The following is a 10216-nucleotide window of genomic DNA, read 5'->3' as shown; positions in this document are numbered from 1 at the left end:
TGCAACTAGAGAGCAATACCTGCGTGTAGTCTGCCTGTGGACCAAATCTAGCGGTACAATGAACGCCTGTAGCATTTCGTGCAGCACTATCTTCGGTACGCAAGCAGCCATGGTCTCAAGGGAATATACAACTGTAATCGGCATCATCAACATAATTATCGTAATGAACCTGATTATCGCAATACGTTTGAATAATAGCAATTGCGCACCTCACCGCTGAATCATATTCGGTTGCTGCAAGTGTCACTGACATCCTGCGTGTTAGATAAAGCTGCTAGGGGCAACAAGCAGGCTCCTACAAAAGGATTGTCACTGGTAGGCAATGAATGTGAACACAGAAAAGGCTACGAGCTAATTCTCTTCCGTCTCCCAAACACATCTTCTTCCTTTATTTTTTTCTATTTTTTGCTTCATTGTTTCTAATCGAACGGAAGGAACCGGGTTATGCACCAGCTTGTCTGCGTCCTGTCCCTTCGGTCGGCAGTTAGGTAGCGGAGTACCGCTATTCGCTACTCCTCTGAAACGCCGCTACTCATTCCGAAACATAGCGCGGTACGGCTACCGGAAGGAAATACGTACCGGCGCTACTGCCAAGCTCCCTCGTAAGATATTTGATTTTTTTGTTATGACGAACATGTAACCATGATGAGTAGAGCCCAGACAACGCTTAGGCAATAAAATATTGTTTTATGCAGGAACTGTTGTTTAGAGCTTGGCTCTTGAGTGTCTCTTCGCTTGTATTTCTGACATTCTTGCAAGTTTTCCACAGAGTAACATATTGGCTTTGGATCGAAACAACTGTTGTGTACAGAACTAAAAATCGTAGCATCCTATTTTTGCCCCTAGTAAGCAATGCGTGCGAGTACAATGAACGCTCGCGGCATTTCGTACAACAGCTATCTCGTTGCAATCTTTTCGCTACGCGACGGACAAGCAGCCCTGCTGTCAAATGTCATAGAACTGTGTTCGTTATTATTATAATATTTATCACAATGAAACTGCAATTATCACAATAGGCTCGAATCATAACAATTGCGCCCTTCGCTGCGCATGACGAGTCAACTTCGGTCTCCCAGTGCCACTGACAACTTCTATGACAGGGAAGCCTGTTAGGGGCGGAAAGCAGGCTGTTACAAAACAATTGTCAGTGCTAGGCGTGAATACTATTGCTCAGAGACAGAAGAATATAAGCCAATCCCCTTCCCCAGAGCACGGGTCCAGGAAGAAATGTCCCCGGAAAAACCCCGGAAGAAATGCCCCCGGAAAAATTGTCTCCGGAAGAAATGTTCCCTGGAAGAAACGTCCCCGGAAAAAATGTCCCCTGAGGAAAATTCACTTTTGGTACGGGTGAACTGGTTGACTTCGGACGTTGACTTTTTACTATATAGGACGGTGTGAATGTTTGGATTTTTGAGCACCGAAGCGAGTAATCGTATATCCTATTCCATTTCCTAATCAAATATGGAATTCAATGTTCGAATTCCAAATCGAATTGATGCTTCTACTGAACTGAATATGTTTGAAGAGACCCGGCACATGGAGAACAAAAAAAAAAAAAAAAAAGGGTAAGCGCTATACTTACGCATACATATACGTACGGTACATGTTTGTATTCCAGTATATGTTGTATATATATCCAATTACGGTTATCCAACGAGTAGCTTAATTTATTCGTATTCAATTCCATTTTAAAATGACTATTCACACATAGCATTTCTTTGCCTAGGTAGTCGCTGTGGTGAATTTACTTCCTTTCCTTTTTGGTGAATTTACTTCCTTGTGCCTTGCAACAATGCGGCCTGTAGAGTCATGGGGCTCCCGAGATGTGATACCGCTAGACATATTGAAATATATTTTTGTCTGTCAATTTTGTTGCTTCCCCCCCCCCTCGCATTTTATTTCCCTCTTTACACATCACCGTGCACGTCGATCTGCGCACTTCTAAAAAAGAACTTGACATGCTCCTGGTCATTCATAATGAAGTCTTCTCTCCTGATTTGTTGAAACTCGACGTCGTACTACTTTCTGTGACACTTCACATTTGTGCTAATTAGCAGAGAAAATGTTTTTCCGTGTTAGCGCTGCAGACCAACTATTGCTGCACGCGGTGTACAGGCGTGGACAGAGGACAGCAGGAGGGAGGGTGACAGGGGGCTAGTATGCGTCCTGGGTTGACTTCAGGGCTAAGTGAGCCGACATTCGTCAGGAAAGTCCGACGGAAAACCCAAGCAAAAACCTCCGAGAGCACACCTGGTGACAGGATTCGAACCCGTGTCACGTTGTATCAACGAACGTGAAATTGATTGCAGTGTATCCCCTACGAGAAATCGCAAGTGAAAGTAGGTCGAGCTTTCAAAGTAAAAACCCTTAGTAAGTGGTTAGTAATTTTAGTATTTATTTTGAGCCGGAGGACTTCAAGACCTGCAATATCGCAACCGGGGATTTCGCAAAAATTCCACGCGTACCAAAAGTAGATGTTTCTCGAGGGCACATTTTTTCCGGGGGACATATTTTCCATGGGACATTTCTTCAGGGAACATTTTTTCCGGTTCCCCCAGAGCACGCGCGTCTTTGTCTCGTTTCTTTTTCTTTCCAACTAGTTGCTTTGTTTTCTACATGTGGGGGAACTGAACGAAGAACCGGAGCATGGAAGGAGGGGGCACCACGGTAAATGGTTATTATGTAGGCAAGGGGAAGGAGTGCTGTCGCATCCATTTTGCTACGAGGAATTTTTGTCGCACGATAACTATCTTGCAATGCAAATGCAATTTCTTGGATTGAACTCTGAAATCTGTAGACGGATCCTCCGTTTACTCGTAAATACAACGATCGTCTCACGGCAAACTGTGGGCAATCAGCGCCGCGTAAGGCGATGGAGACGACTGAAATAAACTAGTGAAATGACCACATTTCGTGGCGAAAGGTCACACTTCTCGTCATCTCACAAAGCGATAACACGAACCGCAGCCAGATAGAAAAAAAAAAAAAGAAGTTATCTTCACCTACTAGTCACGGCCGCTACTATGCGGAATACGGTCAGGTTACATAGCGTATAATTGTCGACTTCCCTATTTTACTTCGGTTATGCCATTCCTTTGATTCTTATCATTTTGTGTGCGTACTGTTAGTTGAACTTCTAGTTTCAACAGAAGTGGTAATTTCATACTTCATTTCAAGAAATCCTGTTTCTGTAAGCTGTATTGAGATAAAACTGCTACCGATCGGCACGGGAACAGACTCTTCACAGCTGACTGCAATTATTTAGTATTTGCGTCAATTTTTTATGACGGTTGTTTGACCATTTTGCATTTGAGATATATATTTTTATATATCTCAAATATATTATATTTTGCACAGTCTTCGTCACACGCTACGCGCGCGGCAGCTACCCCCGTGCTACTCAAACCACGAAAATCAACTCGCCGTCTTGCACGACAGTTTCAGAAGACTTTTACGAGACAATCCTCCCTTCTACATACGTATAAACACCGGGTAGGGGGATACAGAAGAGACTCAAGGTCAAAGGGTCCAGTCGGGAGAATCGCGCGTGGGACAGCTCGCGCGATTCTCCCTAACGGGGTCATCCACGGAAACCGCGACGGTGGCGCCCCGCCGTAGGAAGTCCGTAAGTAAATTCAAGATGGCTACCGTGAGACCGTAGCCTTAACGAAGGTGAAGGAGGTGTAGCGTTATTACAGGCAACGTAGATCATCTCATGGTCGGATATATCACAGGACACAACACCATGTGTGAGGCTTTGTTCCGTCAAATTGGTTACGACATGGTCAAGTAGAGTACCTTGGTTAGTCATACCAAAACGCGTTGCTGTAGAGATTAACTGTCTAAAGCCAAAAGATGCTAATGTTTCAGTGTAAGACAGAGACATAGTATCGGTTTTCAAAAGGTCAATATTGAGATCACCAAGAATAATAACGTTATATTTGGACGACGACAATTGGTGAAGCAAGTCAGTAAACGCACTCAAAAACGTTGTTAGGTCGCTACTCGGTGACCGATATATTACACCTACAATAAGTGGACGGTTGCGAAGACAACAAATAGAGGGAGGACAGCTAACAACTTCAACGAAAAGAGACTCAACTAACGATACATTCAAATGCAGGTCTCGCTTAACAGAGTAGACAACATTGTAGTCAATATATAGTGCTACACCTCCGTGGGAGTCAGCCCTATGACAGAATTCAGAATTGTAACCTTCTAACGTCAGAAAGGGTTCATGTGCTACACTTGTCCAGGTTTCAGATAAAGCGAGAAATGACAGATTGCTTTTTAGGCATGAGATAACATTTTTTATATCATCTAGATGTTTAGGTAGACTGCGTACATTTAGATGCAGTGCAAACGGGTCAGCTACGTCACTGTTGGACAACTGATCCAGAGTAACATAAGCCATACAGCAAATAAAAGAAAAAAGAAAGAAAAGAAACAGAAAAAGGTGATATACTACAATAAAGAAGTAATGCAGTACTGTATCTCAGCTGCGTTCCAGGATGCAAAACGCAACAACCTACAGTGCTGTGAGGTCATTAATGTGTCTTATTTGCACAGCTTTGGTGCCATCCTCGCGTCTAACGAAGATACGGCCATTCCGCACCCAGACGTACTGGTAACCTTTATCTTTAGCAATCGACCTACACTGCCAGAGCAGTTTTTTATTTAAAGCAGTAAGGTTTTCACACAAGTAAAGTGAACTACCACGTTCCAAAGGAGATTTCAACCTGTTTTTTTGACCCAGCCATTTGTCTCTTGTTTGCCTTGACTGGAATCTAATGAGTATAGGGGGTGCTTGCTCTTTTGACTTAGATGGCAAACGATGGACGGCATCATAATCCACTTCTGTGAGCGGGGGAAGCTGAAGTTAGTTAGTTAGTAGACACAACCAAGTACAACAGATACACAATTGTAGACAATCTCTATCTCGATTGTCTAGATCAAAAACGCACGTCTGCTCGTGAGCATCTTTATTTGTCGACTGCCTCTCCTCTTTCGAGGATGTACATGGTATTGGCTTACATAAACATCAGTCAGGTGTTCGGGGCATGACCTCGTCTGAATCACGTGGCGGATTGGCGCCGTGCTTATGTTTTGTCTTCGGGTCGAAGTGTTCGAGTTCGCACGTTTACACAATCAAGCAGTGGTTTACCCAGAATTTCGTTCTTGGGGGGAGGGGAGGGGGTTGTTGGGCTGGGCTCCGCAAAAGGGTGTCTTTACATGCTTTTGGCGAAATATTGCGCAATCCCACAAAATTTTAGGGGGTCTCCTGCAGACTTTGGGGGTGTAGGGGGGGGGGGGTCTGGATCAATCACTTCAATCAAGTCTCTCAAGCGCTAGTTTGTTCTCTTCTGTGTCCGTGTTTTTTCGCGCTGCTCTATACTACAACTCCATATGTAGTCCTCTTGCATGATGACAATACACACTGGACGTTTTATCCTTGACAATTATAACCGCCTATATAAGTGCACAAGTGCAAATATAAGTACATGCTTGCTTTTCGTTTATAGGCGAGGGTAGCACTATCTTTGAAGCGTGATGTGGGCAGGTATTGCGCTTGTCCCATCCTACAATTCGCAATACAGCCGACACCACGAACGTCACATCAATGAAATCTAAGCTTTACATGTTCGTAGTATCAGCGTGTAGGCTTCTTCCACTACACCAGGGGGAGGGAGAAAAGGGAATGGTGAAAGAGGGAAGGGAAATATAATGGTGGTACAGCTGAAGGAGTTATGTGTGCGGTCGCTCTTGCTCTGGACTCGGATGGTCATGCCACACCTGAGAGAACATGCGAGCATCCCTCAGTATAGAATTCAGTGGGATGCCTGCTGTCCCAAACGGTAACCGCCAGGGTGACTTGTGAGGCAAATGGCTGCATTATAATAAGTAATAAAATATATTTGGCATCCGAGACCGCAAACAAAAGTTAACGGGCGAAAGTGTCTCGAAATAAGATCGGAACTGGCAAAGTTTCCAAGTGGACAAAGTACTAATCAACATATGTATTGTTGCTGATATTGTTATTGGCACGCAATAGAAACATATTGTGCTCCGTTTTGTAGCCGGCTGGTCACCGGTGCCCTGAGAGTAGTACCCGTATACTAAACCTGGGGACTTCCTTCGAAGACGTCTTTCTACACCACTTATAGTTCTTCGGCTGCGGCTCTCGAAGCGATAACGCAGGAACGGTTCTATCGTACAAGATACAAGTGTCTTTATAGCCGATGGAAGCGTCACGCTCCGGCTGTGATTTCTAAATAAGCTAAGGCCTTCTTAAAATCATCCTCATGGCCAGCCACAGCGTTGCGATAGGAGAGTCGCCTACCATCAGTACTTGCGTATATGGGGGAGGGGTGCTATGCCCCCCCCCCCCCTCCGAGCCCATCTGAAGGGGCGCCAACAAGACACACTTCGGGGAAGAAGGAGGGAGGGCGCAAATTTTTCATTTGTCCACCCAGATGCGAAAAGTGCGTGCCACTCCTGCCTACCACGATATAGTGACAGAGAGCCTTCGACTTCTACATGAGACCAGTAGAAGCCGTAATAAAATCATCTTCGTCTTGAATCTAGCCCAGGCGACAAGACTTAACGAACTGAAGTGTCACGAGATGAAATAAACGTTTTGAGAGATCATCTTTTTCTTGTTCCAGGTGAACAAAATTACAAAACAGCAGCACACACACGAGGGTGCTGAAAAGTTCTCGGAGTAATCGGGGCGGCAAGGAAGAACACGGCAAGCCTTTGTTACAATTCGACATAAACACCTCGAAGTTCAACCCATGTCATCATCAGTTTTCCATCATTTATTGTTGTTGTTCTTATTGTTGTACGAAGCTCAACAGACTTTGCACATCGTGTCAAATGCTTCTTTAACCATTAAAACAAAGAAATCCGATGACTGCTCTCCGAATTATGCTGCGAATGCTCCTATCACCTCCGAATCCTCCGCGAATCTGTTTCATTTCAAACTTTTTTTGCTTTGTTTTTCAGGTTTGGAAAAAAAGAAAAGAAAAAAAATTCGATGAGCCAACATCCGGCGAGTATGGCGGATGTTGGAAGCATTCAAATCGCAAGTCCTTCAGAACGGACATTGTCTTGCATACTTTGTGAGCAGGTGCATTGTCCTGCGAAAGGAGAACGCCTTTCTTCCAGGGCCGTTTTTCTTTCAATAAATCCTTTAACCGGCGTAGTGGGCTGCAGTGGTATGCTGCACTGAATGTTTCACCCTTCAAAAAAACAACAGTGAAGTCCGGAGTTTAATACGTACACGCTTTCGCGTGAGGTACCTCGCTTCACGGGATATATTGTAAACTCTATATACTACATAGGGAGTGACTTTTTCGTAAAACCCGATTCTGCCTGGTTATCCCCACCCCCGAACTGACCTCCGACCGATTTCTCCCCGAATTCCATTCACTATAAAATCCTAAAGTTACGTTTCCACCCAAGACGAACAAAGCTCGCTAAGAATGGGTCACTTACGTTCCCAGAAATATACCCATCTCTGTCAGCACTGTCTATGCCTTCGGGGATTAGCGCTGGTTGGTCGCACAAACACACACACACACACACACACACACACACACACACACACACACAATCATTTCCTAAAAAGATTAGGAAAGGACTTAGACAAGCGGAAAAACAAAAACACCCGATAACACCCGAAGGTACAATTATCGCTAGATACCTCCCCGAATTAGATTTAAAAATAGCGCCGTAGTTTTTTCCCCGAATCTGAAAAGGGAATTTAACCGGAAAAGTCACTCCCAATATATACAGGGTGTGCGCAGAAAAACGTGACCGGCATTTAGGCACGTAGCTTGTTGGCTACGTAACTAACAAACTTCCGGTGGCGCACGATGGCGCATTTATGCGTGCGAAATCTACAGAAAAATCGTGGAAGCCATACTCAGCTTAAAAAATAGAGAGAGCAACGAAAACTTCGGCCTCCGTGCATCAGAATAGGGCAACATGGCGGACGCAGGAGAGTTGTGTTCAAGTACCGCTAGGGGAGCTATCGGTGCAGAAATCAAAACTATGTCCCACGTGGATGCTCATTTTTAGTGCCCCTAGCGGTGCCTGCACGTAACTCTCCTGTGACCGCCATGCACTTCCATGCACTGTCATGACCCCCCTATTCTAATACATGAAAGCCGATGTTTTCGCGCTCTGTTTATTTTTTTACGCTGAGTATGGCTTCCAAGAATTTTTTGTAGCTTTCGCACGCATAAATACGCCATCGTACGCGACCGGAAGTTCCTCGGCTAAGTAGACAACAAGTTACATGTAAAAATGCGGGTCACGTTTTTCTGCACACACCCTGTACCTTGACCCCTGACGTCTTACCCTGTACCTGATGAAGCGTGGTCCCCCGCGCGAAAGCTTGTATGTATCAAACTTAAGAAGCTTCAGTGTTGCTATATTTCATTTCGGATTTGACTCCCCTTGTTCACTGACATTCTGTTTCACCCTTTTAAACATACTCCAAACAAAGGGGCTGCGCGAAAGGCTGACCTACTTGCATATCGTATAGAAGGGCTTAGAAATTCTGGAACGGAGAGAGAAAAAAAAGAGACAGCTATCGTTATTGTCGCAAAGAAGAGCGCTCTGAAGATGCGAGGAGAGAAGGATGAGTTCCCGCCTCTTGTTCGGCCTTTCTTTCCCCCGCTTTGACCTTGATTCTGGGGACAACTGTCTTATCACAAAGACGGCAAAACAAATGAAGGCCGGGACCAGCTCCGGTGGCGCAGCGGTAACGCGTGCGCTTGGAGACTTGGAGACTGGGAGGTCCGCGGTTCGAATCCGCGGGCCGGCTGTGCCGTCTGGGGTTTTTCCTGGGTTTCCCTCAGATGTGTAATAGGCGTATGCCGGCACAGTTCCCCTGAAGTCGGCCCATGGACGCAGCTATCCTCCCCCCGAGCGGATTCCGCTCGGTCTTCCACTTCACCCTTTCCTCTCCTTCCCGAGAAACATGCCGCCTAATCAGGCAGGCAGACCTCTCGGGTTCCTCCCAACGACACTCCTCCTCCTCCCTCGCCGGGACAGTTCCTCCTGAAGACGCACATTTCGAGCGCGCTTCTTTGCGAAAATCAAGCAGGCGGGGCTAAAGCGCAATTTGTACGATTTTTTTTCGACTACTGCTGTTGCAATACTGTGCATAGTTTATGTCGGGTCTGTGGTTATCCATGGAGGACTTCATATTTCTGTAAAAACAAAAGTGGGGTTCGCTTAGCAATTTTCAAAGCTCAATTGACAAAAATAAATTTCCCGCAATTAAAAATTGTCCAAAGGCTTCCTCAATGGTTGCAAAAGTTTCCAGAAGGTAACTGGCGAAAATTTCCAGAAAGTAACCGGCGAAAGTCATGCAATCCGCCGGCGAGCACGTCGACAGTTAGAATCACTTTAGGTGAAACACCCTGTGTACACACACTCAGTGAGAATAGTCCCGTTATTTTAAAATTATAATGAGAACAGTTCGCGTACGTACAAAGGAAACCACACCAGCATTTACATGTATTATACTATGTGGGACGATACATGAGCATGTTAGGAAAAAATAACGCGAGAATACTGTCAGAATATAGTGTACGTCATCGAAGGTCCATTTCATCAGAGTAAAACGAAGAGGACAACGGCTAGAAGCGTTATGGCCAGCACAGAAGCGATGATAGAACAAGCGATTAGCCACATATCCGGGCGCACAATGCTAACTTGCACCGCTTTGTCTACAGACTTGTCACGTTCTGCAGGAACATCGACAGTGTCCGTTGTGTCGTCAGTCTTTCCAGTACGCGAGCTAGAGCTATTGGCGCCTGCAAACGTAATGGTATTTCCGACACCTTCCTGCTGCGCCCTCTGTGTGGACGAGGATCCCTTGAGGATTCCTTGAAGTTCGCGCTTGTTCTTGTCGCTTTCTTTTGGCGCGTCAGGATATTTCGCCTTCCTGTCGTCGCCACTTTGCACGCTGCCCGACCGTGCGTCATGCGTCCTGGAAGACGACACGCGTCCAATGTCTCCATCGGAAACTGTTTGCACGGCCTTGTTGGCGCATCTGGTGGAGCCGCCGCCTTCCTTCGGAGCAACGCTTTCGGGACGCCATAATTCGACGGAGTCTGACACCATGCCGTACTTTTCCCGAGGCGTTATTGTTATTGGTGTAGAATCCTTCTCAGAACCCTCACGGAAAAATTCGGTTGAC

The sequence above is a fragment of the Ornithodoros turicata genome, chromosome 6 (assembly GCF_037126465.1).
Source record: "Ornithodoros turicata isolate Travis chromosome 6, ASM3712646v1, whole genome shotgun sequence".
Taxonomy (NCBI): Eukaryota; Metazoa; Arthropoda; class Arachnida; order Ixodida; family Argasidae; genus Ornithodoros; species Ornithodoros turicata.
This window is presented reverse-complemented; position numbering follows the sequence as displayed.